General features: G+C 42.4%; 1 protein-coding gene and 1 long non-coding RNA gene across 6 annotated transcripts in view; both read left to right on the top strand.

The window, feature by feature from the left end:
- The window catches only part of FMNL2 (formin like 2), a 333,014-nt gene that overhangs the window by 108,525 nt on the left and 198,999 nt on the right, over nucleotides 1-25,490 (top strand). The gene's annotated exons all lie outside the window — the stretch shown is intronic.
- LOC133259835 (uncharacterized) lies at nucleotides 12,291-25,214 on the top strand. Its single transcript, XR_009740530.1, has 2 exons — nucleotides 12,291-24,617; nucleotides 25,003-25,214. It is a non-coding gene; the product is annotated as an uncharacterized LOC133259835 (long non-coding RNA).

Genomic DNA, 25,490 nt, shown 5'->3' with positions numbered 1-25,490 from the left:
TCAGATGGCAATGAAGAGAAGATGTAGGTCTATCAGGAGATGCTTAAGAGAGAGAGTGATTGGTTAGAGATGAGAAATCAAGGAAAAAACCCTGGCTTCTTACATGGGGAGCCAGGTGGGTGGTGGTGCTATTCACTAGAAAGCACACAGAGATCAGATTTTTTTTGTGAGTGATCAAGGGGCAGGATGGTGATGAGATTGTGTGCCTTTGAGACATCTAAGTCATTTGTTGAGACATTGACCGTAAGTTCAGAGGTGAGAGAAGCTGCTGGTAACAGCTTTGGGAGTTATCAGCATGGAATTGGGAGCTGACCTTTGGGAGTAGATGAGATGGGTAGGAAAATGTGTAAGGCGAAGACAGCCAGGGACAGAACCCTGAGGATCACAGGTCAGTTCAGTCGCTCAGTCATGTCCAACTCTCTGCGACCCCATGAACCACAGCATGCCAGGCCTCCCTGTCCATCACCAAGTCCCGGAGTTTATCCAAACTCATGTCCATTGAGTTGGTGATGCCATCCAGCCATCTTATCCTCTGTCGTCCCCTTCTCCTCCTGCCTTCAATCTTTTCCAGCATCAGGGTCTTTTCAAATGAGTTAGCTCTTCTCATCAGGTGGCCAAAGTACTGGAGTTTCAGCTTCAACATCAGTCCTTCCAATGAACACCCAGGGCTGATCTCCTTTAGGATGGACTGGTTGGATCTCCTTGCAGTCCAAGGGACTCTCAATAGTCTTCTCCAACACCACAGTTCAAAAGCATTAATTCTTCTGTGCTCAGCTTTCTTTATAGTCGAACTCTCACATAATCATGTATGGATATGAGGGTCACAGGAATCAAGGAAAGCTGGAGGAGGAAGATTAGGAGCAGCTTGAGAAGTGGATTAAAAAAAACAAACAGGGATGTGCACTGTTTCAGGAGGGAGGTGCTGCTGGGAATGTAGGGAAGTAAGCACTGTCTGATCTAAGAGCACAGAAATTCCCCATGCACTCAGTGTTGACCGAGCCTGTGTGGGGCCAGGCTCTGTGCTAGACACTGTGGCTTTAACCATGACCTAGATTTTTCAGTGGCTGGGAAGAGGCAGAAGCCAGACATCACTGGCTTTAGGGAGGATCAGGGTAGAGACAGACTGTTTAAACAGTGTATTCTAGAAGGTCGGCTGGAAGAGAGAGGAGGCAGAGCAGAGGGGAGAGTGGGTGACATGAGGTCTGGGGGAAGATTTTTTTTTCTCATTGTGATGGAAGAGACTTGAGCATGTTTAGATGTAATAGGAAGACTCAGAGAGGTTTAGAAGGATGGGAAATGTTGATAGAGGAAAGTTCTGTGAGGATATGGGATGGGAAGGAAGGAGACCACGGCACAGACCACAGCATGGGCTGGTCTGCCTGCCTGTCCCACAGTGGCTAGCTTTATACTTGGACCAAGTGGGGTCTCTCAGTTATAGGTCACAAAGGCCTGAGTTTCCAGCAGTAAGGATTTCTTTCTTTCTTTTTTTAACGTATGTTTTTTGGTTGTACTGGGTCTTTGTTGCTGCAGGAGGGCTTTTCACTAGTTGCCATGAGCAGGCTTCTCATTGCGGTAGCTTTTCTTATGTGGAGCACAGGTTCTGTGCTCAAAGGCTTCAGTACTTGTGGCACACAGGCTCAGTACTTGTGGCTCTCAGACCCTAGACAGGCTCAGTAGTTGAGGCACACAGGCTTGAGTCGACCCATGGCATGTGGACTCTTCCTGGACCAGGGATTGAACCCGTGTCCCTTGCCTTGGCAGGTGGATTCTTATCCACTGTACCATCAGGGAAGCCCAAAGATTCATTCCTTTGGGCTGTTTTCCATAATTACTATTAAAGCTATTCCTCAGAGCAATAACGCATTACAAAACTAGACTCCATTGAGCAAGTGAGTTCTCTGCTTTCCACTCATCCTGGTGGGAGGTACTGAGATGGTGGGTGGTGAGGGGGGGAGGTGCACAGAGATGTGAGGATCCTTTCTCAACTTGCCTCCTTTAACTTTCAGTTCAGTGCAGATAAATGGCCCTGTGTCATATTAGCAGAGTTTTTAAGCTATTTCCTTGAGATCAGTTTGAAGATGATATTAAGATAGGATAGAATGCAGTGAATGTTCAGCACACGGGCAGTCCCCCGCCCCACTACCCTGTGGGAGCGTGCACACGAGCTGGTATCAGCTGCTGCTGCTGCTGCTGCTAAGTCGCTTTAGTCGTGTCCGACTCAGTGACCCCATGGACTGCAGCCTACCAGGCTCCTCCGCCCATGGGATTTTCCAGGCAAGAGTACTGGAGTGGGGTGCCATTGCCTTCTCTGGCTGGTATCAGCACTCATACTGAAATGGCACCAGTGCCTTAGGCCCTCCTGGGTGGGAGGCAGCCCCTCAGTCCTCTTCTTGACTGCTCTGGCTTATCTTGGTGTGTGTTAGTTGCTCAGTTGTGTCCAACTCTTTGCAACCCTATGTAGCCTGCCAGGCTCCTCTGTCCATGGGATTCTCCAGGCAAGAATACTGGAGTGGGTTGCCAATTCCCTTCTCCAGGGGATCTTCCTGACCCAGAGATTGAACCTGGATCTCCTGCATTGCAGATTCTTTACTGTCTGATTATCTCTGAGGATATCACACATGGTTCACGGTCGTGCCGCGTTCTCCTCAGGCAGAGCCATCGGCGGGACGTGTCTCATCTCTGTTGCGACTTTGGGGGCCTTCCTGGAGGATGGGGTAACCCCCAGGAGTCTCAGTGAATCTCAGTCTGCAGAGCTTTGACAGCTGATTTAATCAGATCCCTTTGATCTTGGTGCATCGGTCTCATCTCTGTAATGAAACAAAGAGCTTTACTTATATCTGTTTTACAAAGTGCCTGGTGAAAACAGTAGCTTCAGCGGCTACCTGTAGCCACATTTATTTTCCATGGACCCAGACCTGGCCTATGTGGCCAAGTTGGGTAACAGTCACCATGGTTTCTTCTTTACCCCAATTCTCTTGATGTTTCCCACTGTGGAATCCAATCATACAATAGATACCTGGAGGCTACAGGCTCTTGAGATCCAGCAATAATCAGAATTTCACCTTTGGGTGCCCCAGAATTAGAGAAGCATTGCATTCTGTGGATGGTAAATTGAAGTTCATTTTAAATGCTCTAGACCATTGCTGCCCATAGGCACTTTCTGTGATGGTACAAATGTTCTGTAATCTGTGTTGACTGATACGGTAGCCACAGCTAACTGAGTTTGAAATTTTATTTAATTGTAATTACTTTTAGTTTAGACGTGGGTTTGATCCCTGGGTTGGGAAGATCCCCTGAAGAAGGGCATGGCACCCCACCCCAGTACTCTTGCTGGGCAAATCTCACAGACAGAGGATTCTGGCGGGCTTCGAGGTTGTCCATGGTGTTGCAGAGTCAGACATTACTGAAGCGACTGAGCACACATGAGCACTTTAAATTTAAAGTGAGATAGTGACATGTGGTTAGTCACTATCACATGTAGATGGTATTAGGCCAGCAGTTCTGAAATTTTTGGTATATGGCAGAATCACTGAAGAGGACTTGCTAAAGCATAGGTTTCTAGGCCCTGAAAGTTTCTGATTCAGTAGGTCTGGGTTAGGGGTTGAAATGTTGCTTTTCTGATAGGTTCCCAGGCACTGGTGCTGGTCTGGGGAAGATCTCACTTGGAGAACTACCACTGTAGACCTGTTTTTAGCATTCAGTTTTCAACTAATTAATACAGATGGAAATGCAATCAGCCCCTCAGGGCCCCTGGTCAGCTACTGGACAAGAGCCTAGTACCTCTTCCCTCACCCCACTCCTCAACCCCATACTAGATCCTTTTTTCCAAATCAGCACAGTTCATCTTTAAAGCTGACTCATGACACTTTCTGAGCAGCCGCAGTAGCTGAATCAATGGCCTTTTGGGGAAGTTCCAGCCCTGAACAGGCTTTGGTTTTCATTACAGCTTTATTAATTCATTTTCTAACTTTGTAAGAAATTGACCATGTGTGTGGTATACGTAGAGTATGAGTAATTTTGTTTTTGCCAAGTTTATACTTGGCACTATAGTGAGTGATTTCTGCGTTCATTCTGGATGGCTGGACTGGGCTCAGATGGACTGTCCCTAGAATCTAGTTTTAATCAGTAGCCTTTATTTTTAAGCAAAGAGATAAAGTCATTTTTCAGTACCCAGAAATGCCATTAAAAAAAAACAAAACAGTTTCTATAATTACTAAGCATTCTCTCGTGGGTGATTGCTTACAGAAAAAATCCTTCTCAGAATGCAAGTTGAAGTGTTTACAGATGAAATGACATGCTGTCTGAAATTCTATTTTTGAATATTGGGGAAGGAAGGGTAGATGAAACAAGACTGAAAACAATTGATTGTAGAAGGTCCACATGAGGTGTATTACACTAGTCTACTTTTGTGATTGTTTGAAATTTTATAGAATAAGAAAAAATCCTCTTATAGAAACTAAATATAGCATTTTTACAAAGTGATTTATGAAGAAAGATTGAGGGCATGAGGATAAGGGGGCTACAGAGGATGAGATGGTTAGATGGCATTGTCAACTCAATGGACATGGGTTTGAGCAAACCCCGGAAGATCGTAAAGGATGGGGAAGCCTGGAGTGCTGCAGTCCATGGGGTTGCCAAGAGTTGGACGCTTCTGAACAACAGCTACAATCAAGTGCCAGGTGAATAGTCGAAGCTGCAAATGGAAAGTAGTTTGTTGGTTTTACTCTAGGGAATTTAACTGGCATTAAATTTTAATTTAAAGGATGCTCTGAAGTAATAGAAGAGAATAGCAATTTTTTTAGTCTAGGGGATTACGGAGAGTCATTCATGAAGAAGCTGCAAATAAGTGAGGTACTTTGTATGTGTGTGTGGTATTTAAGGAGGGGGAAATATACCCTTGCTAATTTTTCTGCACATGGCTACAGATAACTCTTCGTACAAACATACATCCCCAGCACAATGGTGCTCACTTTGATGTGTCAAAATTGTCCTTAATTTGGACAAAGAAGAGTTTTAAAAAGAAGTGTGGGAGAAGGGGCGATGGTGGGGAATCATATACCACCATCTGTAGGCAGCTTAACCTTCCTGGATGCTTGAGGTTACATTTTTCCAGGAGAGTGATGATATTCATCTGAAGGAGGAGAGAGGAGTGTTTTATTTTTAAAAAAGACTTTTCTTAATGTTCAAAAGGCTGTATGAATACATTCAGCTTATTTTTGGTTTAGGAAATTGTTTTAGATTTTCTTTAACTAGATAGTAGGAGTTGAGTATTTAAAATTTTCTTGATAATTACAAGAAGTGGTTTATTAAACAGCCACATATGTCATGCCAACTTATAGTATATAACCTAGGCCTACTCTTTCCCTTTGTATTTGTTTTTTTTTTTTTTTTTTTTTGTGGCACCACGAGATGGGTGGGATCCTAGTTCCCGGATCAAGGATCGAACCCTTGCCCCCTGAATTGGCAGCATGGAATCCCAACCACTGGATCACCAGGGAAGTCCTGCTCTTTCCCTTTGATATAGCCCATTTGTCACCCGTTGTTCCCCACTTTTGCAACGTCCCTTTAATGTATTTCCACGCCATTTCCATACCCCATCACCTTCACCCGCTAGTTCAATCCAAATCCCCCCTACCTAGTTTACTGCCTGTAAGTAGTGCCCTGTACCTTCTCCTCCCCTTCCTTCAAGTGATTTCCCTCTTCTTTGTCTTCTGTGCTTGGGCCACGTGACTCAGGATTCGTTTTTTTATGACATGTATGCCTCCTTTTTTTGCCAATCACGCAGATAGTATAACAGCATCTAACAGTTGGTTATTCTCTTAAAGTACCTGACACTGCTGGCATTCCGTTGAAAATGTCTGTGAAATCTAACAAGTCTTTCAGGCGCTACTTGCTTTTATTTTTCATCTGTAATTCTATAGAGGAAAAGTTTTTCACTGGCATCTTTGTCAGTATAAGACATTGCAGGTTATACTAATGGTTACAAATGCATCTCTGGACTTTCTCCTACACCTGTAGAATTCGTTGAACCTGGTTGCATCTTTAAGGGAGTTGCTTAAAATGAATATTTTGCAGCAGAGATTTTTGCACCGAGCTTTTGGGGCTTGGGGAAAAAACCAAAAAGACTGTTCTGTATTTGATTGTTTCAAATCAATCCTTGGTGTTTAAGTATTCATTGCTTGATTTCGTGGTTTTGGATACTACTACTGGTTTGTATTATCCTTTTTTTTTTTTTTTAAATTTTATTTTATTTTTAAACTTTACATAATTGTATTAGTTTTGCCAAATATCAAAATGAATCCGCCACAGGTATACGTGTGTTCCCCATCCTGAACCCTCCTCCCTTCTCCCTCCCCATACCATCCCTCTGGGTCTTCCCAGTGCACTAGCCCCAAGCATCCAGTATCGTGCATCGAACCTGGATTGGCATCTCGTTTCATACATGATATTTTACATGTTTCAATGCCATTCTCCTAAATCTTCCCACCCTCTCCCTCTCCCATAGAGTCCATAAGACTGTTCTATACATCAGTGTCTCTTTTGCTGTCTCGTACAAGAGGGTTATTGGTTCGTACTATCCTTTTATGGAGCTGCTTCTAGGGCATGTGCAAAGCATTAGTCAAGCAAGTGTTTATACCTGCTTGGGCCTGGTATGTGTGTATGTGTTTTAAAGGATGTGGCATCTTTGTCTCGTGTGGAGTTTTAGTAATGTTCAAACAAGAGTAACATAAAAGAATCCTCCAGGGACATGGAATGTGAATTGTCAGGACAAGCCTAGACTGACCCTCAGTCAAAACAACAAGCTTGCTCAGGAACCTCTCCTTTTTTGACTAATCTTGGAAGGACAGGTGAAACGTGGGGTACAGTTCTTGGGGGTTTTCTCTTTTGGGGTTTTTTACAATGTAAAAGGAAACCTATTATAACTTGAGCATGCTCTCCAAGCCTGGATGCATTCACCAAAGCATTTGTCAAACACCTTTGCAATTCTCTTGAAGTCTTGCACTTTTCTCAGTGATGGATTTAAAAGTAGGTCTGCTGCTGCTAAGTCACTTCAGTTGTATCCGACTCTGTGCGACCCCATAGATGGCAGCCCACCAGGCTCCTCCGTCCCTGGGATTCTCCAGGCAAGAACACTGGAGTGGGTTGCCATTTCCTTCTCCAGTGCATGAAAGTGAAAAGTGAAAGTGAAGTCCCTCAGTCGTGTCCGACCCTCAGTGACCCCATGGACTGCAGCCTTCCAGGCTCCTCCGTCCATGGGATTCTCCAGGCAAGAGTACTGGAGTGGGGTGCCATTGCCTTCTCCAAAAGTAGGTCAGTGACCACTTATGTTAAAAAAAAAAAAAAAAATTGAAAAAGATCCTTGGGGAGTGCTGCTTTGGTAAGATCTATATAAACTTGCACCCAGATAACTGATTCAGTGTGTGTGTCTCGATTTTTTCTCTGTCTCATACACTTGTCCCTTTAAGAGTCTCCAAAATACAGAATTGTTTAGTGCTTTTAAGCCTTGCACTTTGGCTTGGTGAGAAAAATAGAAAGACCTGTGCCTGACAGGGCATGTTTGAAGCCTCAGTGTCGCTGGGTCAGATGTCACTCAGTCAGGTTCAACACTGAAGGCACCAGAGGGGGGCTGTCAAATGTGTCCCTCGTTGTGAATACATCATGCCTCTTAGTTGCTAGAAAGGACTAGATGCCATCTCTTTATGGATACACTTCTTCCCTCCCTTTTTCTTTGATTCTTTGGCTTCTCTTTCCCAGGTGACCAAGTGTTTATTGCAGGAGGCCTCTTGGATGTGTAACCTTTAAGCTTATGCAGCTTTAAGCTTATGCAGGGAGCAGACTGTCTGGGCCTACTTTCTTCTTTTTTTCCTCCACTCATAGGCACTGGGATATAAGATCCCTTTTCAGGATTTCCCTGCCATCTTAAAGATTTCTGCAAAATTAGTTAACAAGCGTAGGATTTCTTTGTTCTTTTCTTGACCCTCCCCCGCCCCAAACCCCTCCGAGTAATCTGTACTTTTATGGCAGAACCTTGGGGCTCCCAACCCTGTAGGGAAGAACCAATCAAGGCTTTCATGGTAAATGCCTCTTTCAGGTGTTTGAAATGACCTGCTGTTAGCCTTTAGAGCAGATGGAAAACCTTCCAGTGAGGTTCAACCATTTGAGCAGAACTTTGGGGTTGCGCAGATTAAGTGTTCCTACTTAGGTCTTGTTTTCATTGCCTGGTCACCTAGTGCAAATAGGTTTATATAAGAGTTGTGGCTTTTTAGGATAGAGACAGTCATTTAAAAAGTCCAAAGGTTTTGAAAATGAAATTTGATCTTAGAAGAAGCTTCTCTGATAAGGTGTCAAATCTATTTGGCTGAAGCATGTAGTTGATAGACCACATAAAATCCCTGTGATTTCCTGCAGTGGTCTGAAGAATTATTACCACCCAGATGTAAACTCTCCCTCACTCAAACAGATTTCAAAGCTGAGTAATACCTTCTTCTAAGTCTACCCCTAGCCACTTCTGTGTGCTTTCCTCTAATTTTAAGGCCTCTGTAGCTATAGCACTTTCTCAGTTACCCATGTGGAAATAATCTATTTCTTGAAAAACTCCCCATGAGGCTTTTCGATAACCAAATGCTCAGGGAGTAAAAAACTAATTTTAATATTTGCCTTAGCAAAACAATTAGACAAATATACTGCAGATGATTATCTACATTTCAAATCCAAATACATAAAACCTGTATTAATCAGAACTTCTAGTTAACATCACATTTATTTTTGCTTTACATTGATAGGAAAGAGAAGATATACGAGAATATAAAAGGAAGGATTTAGAACACAGGATTACCTTTGAGTAAACTCATGAGGTCGTGAAGACACGACCAACTTATATTTTTTACTTCTGTGGTATTCTACAGTGAGAATTCACTGGATAGAACCTTAAAGTATTATATGCTCTCCATACATCATAATTACAATAACTGGAGACTTTATACAGGTTGGTGTTATATTTAAGGATGAAAACCCCAAATCTTTTATGCTTTTAGCTAGATTATTTTTACAAAGCCTTTTCCCTAAATTTTTCCTGTTAAAAAGTAATTGGTCAGCCCTCATCCATAACACACACATACATAGAGTTAGGCCAGAAAGCAGTCATATTCAGCTCCCCACTTCTGAATAAGTCAGCCCTGAGTCTCCTCTTCCTGATCTCACTGTCTCCTGCCTGAGTGCTCACAGAAATCTCAGAGCCAGCCTCTGTCTTCACCCTCTTACCTCTTTGCTCCACTCTTCAAAACCACTGAATGTTGTCATGTCACAGCACGGGATGAGATCATGAGATCGAGTCCCTGCTCTGTGTGTCCATTGGCTTGCGGTGAAGGTTTTCAAAGGTGTGTCTCAGATGTGTCTGGGCCACTGGGTCCCCAGGTTTTCGTTCCCCCCACTCCCATCCTTACAGCTTCAGTTGGAGTATCTCCACTTTTGTTCTGTCTTTTGAACTTGGAATAGGATTTTGTTGAACATAATGTTCCAGGACTTAAAAAAATTTGCAAGCCATGGAATCAGGTAACTATGAAAATGCTATGTATTCCCTCATATTCTGCTGGAGGTGCTAACTTTGAACTTTTGGCATTCTGGTTTTATAAGCTTTTATATTGTTCCAAAATACATTGAATGTATGTTTATGTTCCAATCGCTTGCTGTTCTGCAGTTCATGGGCTCATGTTTATGGAGTGTTTATTGTGATTCACACTTTCATGCATATTAATTTATTCGAGTTGTACTTGATTGATGTCTGTGCTATTAGTTAGCACCATCTTACAGATTAGAGACTGGAGCATGCAGGTGAACTCTCCTATCCGAGGTGTTGTAGTGAGTAAGTGTAGAGCCAGGAGCCTGAGCTCCAAGACTTGCGGAGTCCACGAACACTCGGTGCATTAACACAATGAGGTGGCTTTGGGAGCTTGATGGGGAGAAGCACAGCCATCCGACACTTCTGTATACACTTCTGGCTGAACTTTCAGTTTGGGGCTTAATGTGTCCCTGCATTACTCTTGAGCCCAGGCCTGTATGGGGCATGTCAGGCATGGGCAGAGGGAGAAGAACTGGAGCAGGAGGGACTGGACCACAAAGTTGGGAAAACCAAGGCCACCAGCCATCGTCCCCAAACCCAGAAGAACTCTGGCCAAGTGTGCTCCCTGGCCTTGATCTGAAGTCTCTGGACCACTGATTTCCGATGTCAGGATACTGCCCATGATCACCTGGCCCAGAGTAGGGCTTCCCTGTCCCCTTCACTCATTCACTCCTTAGTGGGGAAGTTTGCTGCTTTGGTTACTCCAAGTGTTAGGATCTTCTTTCCTCTCCACATCTTGAGAGATGGTTAAGGGGCTTGTAGATGCTGAAGGAAGGTCACTGATCTTTGAAATCAGTTTCTCAGGAGCGGGGTTCATTGAACCACCAGAAATGCTTGCAGAAGGCAGTCTCTGTGCCTAATGTCCCACCTGTCTTTGGTCACATTTCAGAATGGTCAGTCTTATCTGTCTGCCTTTCACATGCACATTTTACTTCCGGGGGTCACCATTGGAGGATGGGGCCGGGCTGCCACTTTATTTTTGTGGGCAGAAACCACTACGCAGTAGGTTGATGGAGCAAAAACATCTTTACAAAGACACTTGTGGGTTGGTAGGAATTTGTGCAAAAAAAAAAAAAGGTCTTTTAAAAAGCACTTTTGTAATGGGACAGATGTGACTGCTCAGATCATTCCCACATGGGCACTTTAGAATATCTTTTCTCTCTCCCCTCTCTGTCTCTCTCTCTCTCTCACACACACACTCTCTCACTCTCTCTCAGGTGAGGGACCTGTTTGAGGATGTAGGGGAAGTAACTGAGCAACTGTCCTAACTGCAGAGGAGGGCCTGCCTCTGGCCCAGGGCTGCCTTTGCGCTTTTGTCGGGACCAGATGGGAGGGGTGTTGTGCCAGGTGAGCTGCAATTAGTGGTTGAATTAGGCGATGGAGGGGGTGGGTGTGGAAGCCACAGGGCTGGGTTCTCAGCTGCTCAGTCCAAGGGTAAACCTTGGAGTTTAACCTCACTGTGGGCCAGGATTAGAAAGAAAACACGGAGGTATGAAAGGTCAGGATTGGATTCCGGGGCGGGGCTGACGCTGTGTGTTTATGAACAGACTCCTTAATTAGGAGCGGTCTGCTAAGAAATACCCCTTATGTATATATTTAAAAAAGAGCTTTCTGCATCTGGCTTGAAAGGTGAATTTCTGGACGTTAACACTTGGTGTGAAGGGGCAGGTGTCTACAATCATCAGCCCTTGGTCCCAGAGAGGAGTGGACAGTTCAGTTTGGGGATTGCAGGAGGCCTGTTTTGTTCTCTGCCTCCCCTGTGGCCCAGCCTTCTGGCGTTTTACTGCTTATTAGCCTCTTTGTTAGAGGAGGAAACAAACAAAAGGAGTTAAAATTCAGCTTCTGGTTTCCCTTCTGGTTTAGCAGCTTGCGTTGAAGGTTAGCTGGGTGGGTCAGGAGGGTAGAAGGTGAAGATCTGTATGATCCTTTTGGGTTATTGATGACTTTATTTATTTTTTTTTTGAGTAAGAATTTATTACATTTACTTAAAGGATTAGAGCTGATATATGAGAGAACATTTAGTTATGTCAACATAAAAACAATAGCTGTGGTTACGATTTGCACATGCAATTCATTCTGCAAAAGTAAAAATACACACTACTCTTTCTAGACAAGCCTTCTATATGAAATTAGAGTAGGTCAAGGTAAAAGAGCAAGTGAACTTGAAAGGATTGCACTTATAATTAAATGGGACATAGCCAGGTATAAAGAGGAGACATACCTAATGCTAACCACTGTATTGCAGTACTAGCAAATTGCACACTTATTTTTAGAGTATACTATTCAACATATATATATATATATACTAAGACTAAAGAAATGTCAAATATCCACCTTTAAATTATCCCTTTATTTCTGACATGTCACATTTTGATATTCATGTAATAGCATTTGAAATATGTAGTTATCATTGTCAAAGCTTATGTTTAAGGGATAAAAGGTCTGTAACATCTACCACTATTGGCCTCAAATGCACTTTCATCATGATCTATGAAGTGTAAAGAACTGGGTAATTAAGTTAAACTAACCTGCTTTAACTACAAAAAGCCTTTAAAAATTTAGGAACAAATATGTAACAAATGGGCTCATCCAGAGCCACCTTTTCATTTTTAATGCAATGTATATTAGAATATCATGTGAATACACATACAAGTAGAATATACAGTATTGATGACTTTAGACTGGTCTCTCTTCTGTCCCTCGCCTGCTCGCTCTTTGCGGGTAGAACCTTTAGGAACAGAAAGCGAAAGGGAGATTCTTTGTAACAAAAAGACAAGGCTTTAGAGCCTAATTAAACAATATGCATGTTCAAAACGGGTTCTCCTGTGGCCAAGAAAATATTTTCAAAAACTTGAATAATAGGACAATGCGATGGAAAATATAAGATTTGTTTAAATGGCTCAGATATTATACAGCAGGAAATGAACAACTTAATAATATTAGTCTTTTTTTTTTTTTTTCTTTCTTTGTAGTTGGGGAGAGGATGTGCAGTCAACTGATAATGAGGGCTTGCTTTCAGGATTTTCTTAATCTTTTTTGGCCTTGTATTAAATTTAAGACTGTAGACTTATCACCAGTACTTGGAGGCACCTAGGTGAAAATCCTCACACATCAAGTGGAAAATCTCTCTCTGTGTGGGTGTCATGTTTCACTTGAAAAAGAACTGTTAAAATCCCGCAGGATGCAGTTAACAGATAGAGTGCAAAAGGCACAGAAAAAGCTCCCTTTTGACTGTGGATGCTTTCTGAATCTTGTCAGATGACCAGCTTTGTCTTACTTCTGCTGCCATCCGCCCCGATTTGCTCACTGCTGGCGTGCTGTGAAAAGAATGTGGGCATTAAGGAGATCCCAGTAGCTTTTCATTAAGCTCAGGCTCCCTGTCTTCAAGGGCCACTGCATGATTGGAAGTTTAATCAGCGAGCCCATGGAAGGGGCCTAAGGTGGCTGTTAATGCCATTAATGCCATTGAATTAACCAGAGAAAGGACTGACCCTGGGGGAAGCACTCCCCACCTGTAGCTGTTTGTACTTGGATGTAAAAAGCAGTGTGCCTGGAGGAGCCCCATGCTGCTGCAGGGCCAGGAAACCCTATCCCGGTTTCTCCCTTTGAAGCAGAGAGATGATGAAGGGTCTCCAAGCTTTTGTGGGGATACTAGATATCTAGAGCCCCTAGATACTTGGGGCTCCCCTGGTGGCTCAGCAGTGAAGAATACACCTGCAGTACAAGAAACATGGGCCCGATCCCTGGGTCTGGAAGATCCCCTGGGGAAAGAAATGGCAACCCACTGCAGTATTTTTGGCTGGAGAATGTCATAGACAGAGTCTGGAGGGCTACAGTCCACAGGGTCGCAAAAGAGTCGGACACGACTTAGTGACTAAACACCACCACCTAGATATGGGAGTAGAAGGTTTTGCGTACAGAAGGCCTGGTATTATTCAAAGCCCACCTCAAGGGTTTTCTCTTCTGATCAGATCCCTTGGAGGGGACCCCTGGAGTGGGGAGGTAACCCTCCTTTTATATGACCAGCCAGAAGGGAGGCCTGGGAGGAAGGGCACAGGATGACACTGCCAGAAGGTGAACAGAAAAGGAAAGAACAAGCAGATAGGAAAGTGCACTTAAAATGGGTGGGCGTGGGGATTTGCTCCCTTTTAAAGGCAAGAGGAGCAAGGCCTTAGGGAGAGAAAACAAATAAGGAAATGGAATCAAATCAGATGAAGTCCTTTAAAAGAAAGGATGGTGTTAACAAATCTATAGACAGAAAATGAGGACAGGCACACTGATGAAAGTGTCAGAGGAGAGTTTCAGCTGGTGTAGGGCACAGGGGAAGTTTATGTTCACACATTGAGGCTGGTGCTCTAAAAGATTGAACCTTGGAGGGTTGGGACATCATTGCAATGGGGACCACCAGTGTATTTCATGTCATAGTTTCCTCATTGGATAATGTCCAGTGAGTTCAAAGCATTTTGGTGCATCATAGGTATTGATTGATGCATTTGAATGCAAAGGCAGAACATCAGAAACATGCAGGAATGTTTTGAGATGAACGTGTCAAGCTAGGAGCTTTGTTCTAAGCTCCCTGTAGATCTGTTGCTTTGGTAAATTCCTATGTTAAATTTTCTTTCCAACTATCCTATGAATGGAAAGAGGAAGATTTCATTAGCTTCATTTCTTAGAATCATGGATTTGGTAAATGAGGTTTAAAGAAGTCTAATAAATGAGTGTCTCCATCTTTAATTTACCCTTCAGTTAGTCAGAAGTAAGAATCTCAGAATATTGTATTTAATACGTTGTCTGAAAACTAGATTCTAGAGAATGTGCTGTTTGAGTCAATACCTCTTTGTACCTAGTATACCCTTCAGCCTTCCCTTGCTTACAAAGAATTCAGAGAGAAGTGGTGATTTTCAAAGCACTAGCCAGTAGGGAATGCCATTTTGATGGAGGTTTCATTAAAATATTTTTGAGTAACACTGTTTACTTACTACCATATTTTGGTTTTGATTATGGATAATTTTTTAGTGCCTAAAAAGTGGAATTAGTTATTAAGCAGAGTCTGGTCAATGTCTGAAATAAATTAGAAGAGTTGTGGGCAAGAAACGAAGATGCTGTCAGAGTTGGACAGGGTAGGAGGTAACTTTGAGAACTTGGGACTTGTCTCTTCACTAATTAAGCAAACACTATAGGCTAGGTACTGTGCTAGGATCTAAAAAAATAAAGGTAAATACAGCACAGTTCTTCGTGGAGCTCATGATAAAATGGGGTGACAAACATGAACAGATGCTTGCTTATTTACCTTTAAATTGAAGGATAGTTGATTTATAATATGTTTAAGGTATACAGCTGAGTGATTCAACTATATACTTTTTCATTACATTATTACAAGATACTGAATACAGTTCCTTTGTATTGCTTATCTTTTTTTTATATAGCATTGTATATCTCTTAATGCCAAAGGTGTAATTCATCCCTTCCTGCTGCTTTCCCCTCTGGTAATCATTAGTTTGTCTTCTGTGTCCTTGAGTCTGTTTTGTAAATAAAGTCATTTGTGTCATTTTTTTAAACTAAAAATGCCACATGTAAATGATATATGTGATATTTGTCTTTCTCAGACTTGACTTAGTAAGATAATTTCTGGGTCCATCCATATTGCTACAGATGGCATTATTTCATTCTTTTTTACGACAGAGTACCATTCCACTGTGTATATGGTACATTTCCTCTTTATCCATTTAACACAGATACTTTTAAACATTACCATGATTGTAGTGGTGTAGATTGCTCCAAGATTCCCCACTGTTTTCGGGAGAAGTGATACAAGGAAGAAGTCTTAATGTTGATGTTAGTGATAGGTACACTACCTAGAGCGGTTCCTAACTCCCCCTTACTCACACCTGTGACTTTAAGTCTCTGAAAGTAGTGACAGTTACACACAGTTGGGAGTTTGTATTCAACTCAAGAGATCTCTCCACAGCTCTTTGTGGTGGGTGGATATAGGTCTGAGAGGATAGTATATAGTAAAGGTCTTGGTAAGAAAAAAACGGTCGAAAGATGCTCTAGTTTTCTATTGCTGCTATAACAAATTGCCACAGACTTACTGCCTTAAAACAACACAACTTTATTATCTTACACTTACGGAGGTCAGAAGTTGGACATGGGTGTCCCTGGGCTGAAGTCAAGATGTTGGTGTTCCTTATGGAGGCTCTAGAGGAGAACTTGTTTCCTTGCCTCCTCCAGCTGCCACATTTCTTGGTTTTTGGCCTTGTTTCTCCATATTCAAAGCAAGTGACGTCAGGACGAGTCCTTCTCATGCTGTCATTTCTCTGGCCATGGTCTTGAAATGATGTCTAACTCTGGGCACTCATGTTGTAGATTGGGCACACGCAGATAAGCTGAGATAGTCTCCCCATGTCAGGGTCCTTAACTGTAATCGTAACTTCAAAATCCCTTTCATCATGTAAGGTAACATAGTCACAGGTTCATGGGGATTAGAATGTAGACATCTTTGTCTATCAGAAAAGGAGGCCTGGGTTCCTTCTCCTGGGCTTATGGTTCTTAACCTGGGTGAATGGGCCTCCAGATTAATTTTCCTTCAAGTTTTTGTATCACTGCCATCATTGCTCAACCGTTGTCTTTGACAGGTCATTTCTTGGCTCACAATACTGCTTGGCCAGGCACTCGGGTCACTGCACAGGAGGTCCTTCATCACCCTTTCCCATCCTGGTCTTGATCGAGAACTCTGTGTTCTGGTTGGATGTGTTCCTCTACCATGGCCTCTGTCCCCTGTTCTTTCTGCGTATTCCTTTGCCTGCATTGTCCCTGCCAGACCAAGACATCCTCTTTTATTTTTGTCCATCCTTATAAAATCCTGCAACATTGGTCATCTTCATAATTACTATTATTTAATGTTTTTAAAATTTATTTCTTAATTTTAAAATTTATTTTGACTGTGCTGGGTCTTCGTTGCTGCACAAGCTTTTCTCTAGTTGCAGCAAGTGGAGGCCACTCTATAACTGGCGGGTACAGGCTTCTCATTGTGGTGGCTTCTCTTGTGGAGTGCAGGCTCCAGTAGTTGTGGCACAGGGCTCCCCGGCTCTAGATATTGTTATTTAGTCACTAAGTCATGTCTGACTCTTTCAACCCAATGGACTGTAGTCCGCCAGGCTCCTCTGTCCATGGGATTTTCCAGGCAAGGATACTTCTCCAGGGGACCTTCCCAACCCAGGGATTGAACCTTCATCTTCTACATTGGCAGGCAGATTCTTTTCTGCTCAGCCACCAGAGAAGCCCTATTATTTAACTTTTGTGTGAGTGTGTTTATCTTCCCATCTACACTAGGGTGCTTCTCATCTAGACTAGGGTGCTTGTTAGAAAGGCAGTGTCCTGGGACTCACCCTCAGAGAGACTGACTGAATGGCCTGGGATGCAGCCCAGGAGTTTGGCTTTTAAAGACCCTGTGGGTGATGCTGATAGAGGCAGCCCACACACAACTTGTGCTGGGAACTCGTTGAGAGCAGAGGTGAATGACCATCCTGTAGTGATGAACATCATGTTGTTCTTGTAGAGGAGATCATGATATTTTTTGGGGGGGGGGGGGAATGAATCCTGTTTTTTTGCAGGACAGTTTGAACCTAAAGAGAAAGAGGATCTTATGGGAAGTGTATAATAGAGTTCAAGGCACCAAACGGTGCACCATCATTTTTGAAAGTTCAGTGAGGGACAGAGCCAGTCTGTGCACTCTGGTGGAAGTGGGTAAGATCAACAGTGATTTGGAAATAACCTGTGAAGATGGCAAAGTGGCCAAGCCTCTAGATTTACTATATTTAACTTTTCTGTGTTTCAGGGACCTAAAGTGACGTATCAAAAGCAGAAATTCTGTTGTGGAAAAGATTTGAAAAATGGAAGATGGCTAATTCTTGGGAACTTGCAGAGGGAACTCTGTGCTTTTAGTGCCCTTTTCCATCACTAGTTCTTCTAGATGACTGGAATGCAAAGAATACCCCCAAATCTGAATTCCCACTGAACCAAGCATTTTTGGAATGAGGCCCTTCATGAATATGCCATGATTTTAATTTCTGCTTTTGTTAAGATTGAAATAGAGTCTTTGTTGTTTTACATTATTTCCTAGACCTCCTGGAGAGTTTAAGTCTGAGGGAGTGGATTTATTTTATGAGATTGATTTTTGCCTTTTCCCATTTTGGGGGATCTTATAGCAGGAACTGAAACTATTAATAAGCTTATGAAGCAGAAATATTTTTTTGTTTATTTTAGTGTTCTACTTTTCATTAATTTTCTATCAACTTTGTGGCTAAAAAGGAAGACATCAATTTTTATTGAGAGTAGAGCTTTAAATAGCTAGTTAATTTAGAGTTCCTCTTATAATAGGAGTCTTCCTATTATAAATAATTAAATGAATTTAATCTGGACCAGAGGAGACAGTATTAAAAATAACAGATGTTTCTGTGAGCTCTAAGCTGCCACAGCAGCGATACACTTGAATTGGAAATTACCAAAATTTCCTTCTGCTTCGCTGGTCACCAAACAAAACAGACGCATTATATTACTAGCTTTCATTTGAAGATTTGAAGAAGAAGAGCTTTAGTATAAGATGAATTGTGTTAGGCACTTTAATAACCATCTTTGATTCAATTTAAGCCAGTTTTGTATGTGCTATCTAAATTTTAAAAATATTCCATAAATTGAGGCGTGAGAATTCCTTCTTTTTCCAGTGGGCTTATTTGCATATGTGATGACCATGTTCTCTTCAGTTGGTTCTGTGATGGTGATTTCTGATTCTGATAGCGCTGATAACCGTGTGGGACCAACGGGGGTGAGGAGTAGCGCATGTGCTGTGCATCCAGAGCTAAATTAGAATATGGATAATTAATGTAATTATTTGCTTTCAAATGCTTTTTTTTTTAAAGTCGCAATTATGTGTGCAGTGTCCTTCCAGGTGAAATAAAATGAAAGAATGAAGGAAGTTACTACTATATTGTTCGTGCATACATTATTTTTTCTGGATGGAAATCTGCATTTTTAACACACAGCTCGCAGTTAAAATTCACTCCTGTGTAAGCAAACCTAGGAATGATCAAGGTATTTTGGCTATGTATTGAAATAGAGTCAGTATTTATGTAGTATCTTGATAATTTAGAGGAGAGCCATATATAGTAATACTGTGTGAATCACATAACTTTAAATTTCTCAGTAGCTACTATAAAGGATAAAAGACAGTTGAAATTAATTTTAAATGATGTTAAAAGTCCAGATTTTTGTTCTTTTAATTGTTTATTAATATAAATAATGCCAATATAAAAATATTATTTCAACATGTGCTCAGTATACAAATTACAAATGAAGTTTTACATTAAAAAAAAGTACTAACTTTTCAAAATCTGTTGTTTGATTTACTCTTAAAGCACATTTCAATTTGGATGTTAAATTTTCACTGAAAACACTGGATCTTTAGACTAGAAAATGCAGAGTTGGAAAAGTAGTCACATACTAAAGTTGCCCAGTAACTGAAGTGAACGTCTGTTTTAAATTTGAATTAAAAAGTAACATTAAAAATTCAGTTCACCAGTCCCTCTAACCACATTTCAAGCGCCAGTAGCCCCATGTGACTAGTGGCTACTGTATTGAACAGCGCAGATTTAGATGTTGAGACAAGACTTTATGCACCTTCAGTATTTAAAAAATTGAAGATGGTATGTTGGAATTCTCTAGGTAAGGATACTGGAATGGGTAGCCATTCCCTTCTCCAGGGGATCCTCCCGATCTGGGGATCGAACCTGGGTCTCCTACATTGCAGGCAGATTCTTTACTGTCTGAGCCACTAGGGAAGCCCAGTAATTATAAAAATGAATGCCTGTGTATTTGTAATGGACAATTAAGAGAAGTGCGGGCTAGAGCAGTGCTTGTCCAATAGAGCTTTCCATGATGAAAATGCTCTATATTGGCACAGCTCGGTAAGCGAGCCATTAGCCCTGTGCAGCTTTCGAACAGTTGAAATGTGGCAGTGCAACTATATTTTCGTTTTAATTAGTTCGAAACTAGATAGCCACATAGATGGAGCTGGTGGCTGCCATATTGGCTAGCACTGCAGGAAGTTTCATAAAGGAGCATGTATTAACAGAGACAGTGAGAAAAGAACAAGACATTACTGAGTGGGGACTAGCATAGACCAGTGCTTCTCAGACATGAGTGCACATTGCAATTATAGGAGGATCTTGGAAAAAACAAACCACCTATATTCAGGCTTCCCATGTGACAATGATAAAGAATCCACCTGCCAATGTAAGAAGTGCAAGAGACACAGGTTTGATCCCTGGGTCAGAAAGATCCCCTGGAGTAGGAAGTGGCAACTCACTCCAGTATTCTTGCTTGGAGAGCTATTCCATGGACTGAAGAGCCTGGCGGGCTACAGCCTATGGGGTTGCAAAGAGTCGGACACAACTGAGCATATATTCAGCTACCACATCCAGACATGCTCATTTAATTGGTGTAGGTGACCTAGTTATTAGAATTTTCCAAAGCTCCTCAGGAGCAGATCTGTGCTTGCTTTTTGTAAATTTGTTTTCTCTTCATATAGTACAGAAATTTGTTAGACACAAGCACAAATAAAGAAAAAAACCAAATCAGTACCTGCTGTTTTCTAGGTTCTTAAGACTACTGAATACCTGCTCCTTTTGGATCATACAGAACCCTGGGCATTAGACAGAAGAGAAGTGATTCCCATTTGGCTAATAAGAAGAGACTCAAAGGTCAGCTCACTTGCTGAGAGCCACACAGCTGGGGGGCCGAATGTCGTGGCTTCAACCTGGATCTCGTGTTTCTGCCACCACATAAGCAGAGCAATATAGAGTATCCAGCTTCCTCCAGTTTGTGGCTTGTTTTCTCTCTCTTCATAATAGAGCCCTTGTGCTTGGATTTATAAAGAATGTTTCTTTTGATATTCAGGAAAAAAAATCTCATTAACAATTGGATGTTTGTAGTCCCTACAGATTCATGATCCTCTAAAGAGCACTGTGCTGGGTGTTGGGAGATCTCTGCTCTTTTCCTGTTACAACATATGAGCTTGGTGACCTTGAGCCAACCAGCTAGTTAGTTGGTGCATCTGATTTCTAGTTGCCAGAACAGGAATGATCAAACCTGCCTGTTTTATATCTTGTAGAATTGTAGTGAAAAAAGTCATCGCCCTGAATAAAAGACTATACTTCTGGAAATTATACTTGAAATACTTATGAGAGTAAGATATTTTTTCCTTGACTCTTTTACAATAACTAAGAGCATTTTTCATAGGGCAGATGGGAATTAACCCTCACACCACCTTGGGAACAGCACTTATTACCCCATCTTACTATTGAATAAATTGATGTTCAGTGACTTGCCCATGGTCACGCATTTTAGGAGAGGCAGAGCTGGGATCTGAACCAATGGGCTCTTGCTCCAAAGTTTGCAGTAACATCTGCTCCAAAGTCATATCCTTGTGGCCTGAGTGCCGTTTGCCTCCTGTGTTCTGTATCAGTGGTACCAAGAGGTGGCAAGATTCATTAGTGACTTTGAAGTTATTTTGCTTAGGCTTGAAAGAGACAGTGACTGTTTCCTCAGTCTCAAGTAAACTGTGAGTAAAAACGGCTTTGGAAAATATTGCTGTTCATGTGTCTCTCACTTGAAGAGCAGTGAGCTTGCTGTGCAAAGGCAGCTTTGAGACTGTCTTCTTCTATTAGGGAGATACCAGTACCATTCATCCAGAGTTTAGTTTGAGTTGAATTAGTTAACAAATAATTGAATATTATTTTCCATTCTCTCTGGCTCCTTCTTCCTTGAAGAAGAGTATTTTAAATCTAAAATGAGGTATTTGATTTCTATGATGGTTAAAGTTCAAATATGTATTTTCTTTCCCCTCTCTTGCGTTAAGCAGATTTATTTGAAATTTTTTTTTTTTTTTTTTTTTACTGATTGCTGAGTCCTTTTGTTATCTTCTTCTTTGGCTAGCTTTAAACATGTTCTTCTTTTAGCCTTATAATTTTTCTAAAAACTTGAGGCAAACATTTCTTATTTGGCTCCCATTTGCTGAGTATTATCATTTTCAAGGTTTCTGTCACTCCTTGGGAATGCATCTTTATGAACTGAACTTTGTCCACTTCAGTGAAATTGTTTGGGGGAAAAGGGAAAACCTTCTGGAAGGTTTCTCCTGGCATTTGCCTGTTGATGAGCTTTTAGTATTTCCATGTCACTGTCCTGTCCCTAGAGGATAACCCTGGATCTTAGCGCACACTTGATTGAGTGTAAAATGAGTTAGCACAAATGAAGTGGAAACAGATCGGTCCACAAGGAGGAGGTTCAGATGCTAAGTCCTCTAGTTCAGTGAGGTTGAGAGCATTTCCCTAAGAGCTGCTCTGAGTATTGCCTGTCCTATTTCATAGAGAAATAAGCTACTGTGTGCATGCAGTTGCTGTTTATGCCCTTGACATTTGTGCTGTTTTGTGGGGGGGAGTGCAAAAAAAAAAAAGTACCCTTATCTCTGGCCTTAGGAAGCTTATAGAATTAGGAAAATGACTTTATTTTCTAGACACTCACCTACCTCCTCACTGCTAGGCACAAGATGTACAGAGATTTAAAAAGAACCACAAGCGCTACCCTCTTTGAGTAAGCAGCTTAGTAGAGAAGTCCTCCATGACTTGTGTCACAGTGTGATGAGTACAACCATAGAAGTGTGAACAAGAACCAGCAAGGGCTCATAGCACAGAGCCAGAGATCAGCCATCGAGGAAGTTGGGGAGACATCACAATGGAGGAGCTGGGCAGACTTGTGGGACAGGGCGTTTTGGGGAGATGAGTACCATGTGCAAAGGCACTGAGGTATGAGACAGTCTGATGTGTTGGAGAACGGACTGCAGGAGAAGGGAAAACTGTAAGTATTACTCTGTATCTGCTGGGCAGTACGGAGGACTCCAAAGCAGAACTAGCTAGGTTTGGCAGTACACAGCTGGGATGTTCCAGGTCAGCAGGCTACAAGGACTAAGTGGTTCAAGTTGGATAAAGGCATAATATAGGAAGGAATCCAGGGGGGTGAGGGGAGACATGTGACCCTTTTAGTATCCTGAATGAGACTTTCAGATATGAGCCCAAATATGGTGTTATGAGAAGGGGGCGACAGAAAATGAGATGGTTGGATGGCACCACTGATTGAATGGACATGAGTTTGAGCAAACTCTGGGAGACAGTGAAGGAGAGAGAGAAGCCTGGCATGCTGCAGCCCATGGGGTTGCAAAGAGTTGGACATGACTGAGTGACTGAACAACAAATGGTGCTATGTTTTGATTGTTTTTGCTCCTCTTTGAGGACATATTTTACTTTAACCCCAGTAATTATGCCAGATTGTGACAATGGATCTGTTCTCCCCTTGCCCAAATTAAACAGTTTGCATAGCGAATAGGAGGCTCAGCATTGTCAGCTGGAAGTACTTGCTTCTCTTAAGAAAGGTCATAATTCCTCCATGGAAGAACAATGTCAACACACTTGTCTTAATGTACAGGCACCAGGACACTGGTGGCCTTATATCCACAGCAAAAGTAAGGGGTTCCCTGGAATTTCCTTTCCATTCTGGGAACATGGAGATATGATTAGAAGACTGTCCTTCATGAAAGCATCAGTGAATGATGGAGATGAGGGTTTGCGACAGGGACCAAATGATTACTGGGAAAGTTGCTAGATAGAGTATTATGGTTTGTTGTTTCAAGAAGCAGCTTGATGTTGTAGAAAAAAGCACTGGACAAGGATTGGAAACCTTGGGATTTAATCCTCATTTTATTCTATCTAGTCCCATGACCTGGGTCTTTCTGAACCTTAATTTCCTAGTGGGCTTCCCTGTTGGCTTAGTGATAAAGAATCCGCCTGCCAGTGCAGAAGACCCAGGTTTGATCCCTGGGTTGGAAAGATCCCCTGGAGTAGGAAATGGCAAGCCATTCCAGTATTCTTGCCTGAAAAATCCCCTGGACAGAGGAGTCTGGCAGGCTATAGTCCATGGGGTCACAAAAGGTCAGACACGACTAAGAAGGCACAATGACGACGAATTTTCTAGTAGACAAATGAGGAAAATGGAGTTGGAAGAACTGAAAAGATTCTGGAAGGCTGAAAAATGACACAGTACTTGACAGTCCATGAGCCCTGACTGCCTCCTGTCATTTAGCACCTCCATCTGGCTGCCCTTTACATCCTCCGCCCGGTGATGAGGGAGGGGCTGTACTTCTCAGTGGGCCAGGGCTGGGCCAGCCCGAGGGGACTCCCTGTCATTCTGCAAACCACCTTTAGAGAAAACATTTCACTATCAGCAAAACTTCATTTCTTTAGTTTATTTTCTCTTAAGGATTTTCTTGAAGTGAGTCGCTCATTTGTTTCTGACACTTTGTGACCCCATGGACTATACAGTCCATGGAATTCTCTAGGCCAGAATGCTGGAATGGGTAGCCTTTCCCTTCTCCAGGGGATCTTCCCAACCCAGAGATTGAACCCAGGTCTCCCACATAGCAGGTGGATTCTTTACCAGCTGAGCCGCAAGGGAGATGGAGATAATTTACAAGAAGAGTTTGGAATTCTCTTTTCTACCTTAACCCTTTATAGCCTCTCTGTTGCCAGTTACCACTTCAGCTCTTAAGTAATGCTAGATACAGTCTTGGACCACTTTGGATTGAGTCATCAAGCCGGGAGTCTGGATTTGAAGTGTGGACCTCAAGTCACCTGATGAAATGAAAATGGCATCAGGCCATACTGATAACACTTGGCCCCCTTTCGCCTTCTCCCTCCTAAGACGTCTCAAGTTTTCCTGAGCGTTGAGGGGCAGTTGGGAAAGAAGATGGTGATGTAGACAGCCCAATGACTGTGGTATTCTGGAACTCTAAGCATGATAAATTCTTAGAGTTCCTTCTTTGTATTTGACCGAAGAGATCTTCTGTTCTCAGCTTGACCCAAAGAAGCATAGCAACATCTGCTGTTCACTCCAGGTGCTGTAAAGCCAGAGGCCAGGAGGACTGGTCACATCTTTTTGTAGAGTTGGGTTGGTGCTGGTGATTCTGTGGCTTCTCTTTTTGAGTATCATCAGGCTGCTCGGATTTTGTGTCTGAAGTTTCTGGTGCTGCTGAAGATCATTGCTTTTTCCTTTGTCCAGCTGCCTCCAGCCTGGGAAGCCTCACATAGAGCCAGTGGGGGCTGCTTCTGCCATGAGAGAAGTCATAGTGTTCTTATGCTTAGCCTCTCCCTGTGTTTACTTCTTCCCCAGACTGATATCACCTTAGCTTAACCCCCGAGGAAGCCTGGTGTCTGGGCAAAAATCTCACTTCTCGTTTTTTCCTGGTAACTTGGCTCTTTTTTTTTTTTTCCCCTAAGCAGAGCTGGGATCATGGACTTTGCCCATCCACCCCACCATCCTGCTCTTTTTTTCCTGGAAGTGCCAAAACATTTCTCTCTGTGCTGAACCTGCTCATCAGTAATTCTTGATGGATTGTCGTTCCTTTTGGCAAACTGAAATTATAAAAACACAAAAGTCTCAAAATAGATGTAACCAGACTCCTCAGACTTAATAAAGACCACATGTGCTCACACTTGGGATTGAGTTTGTTCTGTTTGGTAAGCGGTACTTCTCCCACTCTCTGGCCCTTCCCTGCCTCCTTTTCTGCACATGGAGACTGACAGAGCTTCTCCCATGATTCATCCTGTGTAGTTAGGCTGCATCTTTTTTGATCCTGGGCACCCTGTTCTGATTGTATACGCTCTTTAAAGAACTGTCTATGCAGACGTTATTTTGTTTGCCAAAGTTGTTAACAGTGTAGGGTCTATTCTGGTTGGAATTTCTTAGAGAGCTGCGGTCTTTTTCCAGT

Source organism: Bos javanicus, chromosome 2, assembly GCF_032452875.1.
Source record: "Bos javanicus breed banteng chromosome 2, ARS-OSU_banteng_1.0, whole genome shotgun sequence".
NCBI lineage: Eukaryota > Metazoa > Chordata > Mammalia > Artiodactyla > Bovidae > Bos > Bos javanicus.
Note: the sequence above shows the minus strand (reverse complement) of the source record. Positions and strands in the feature narration are given on the sequence as shown.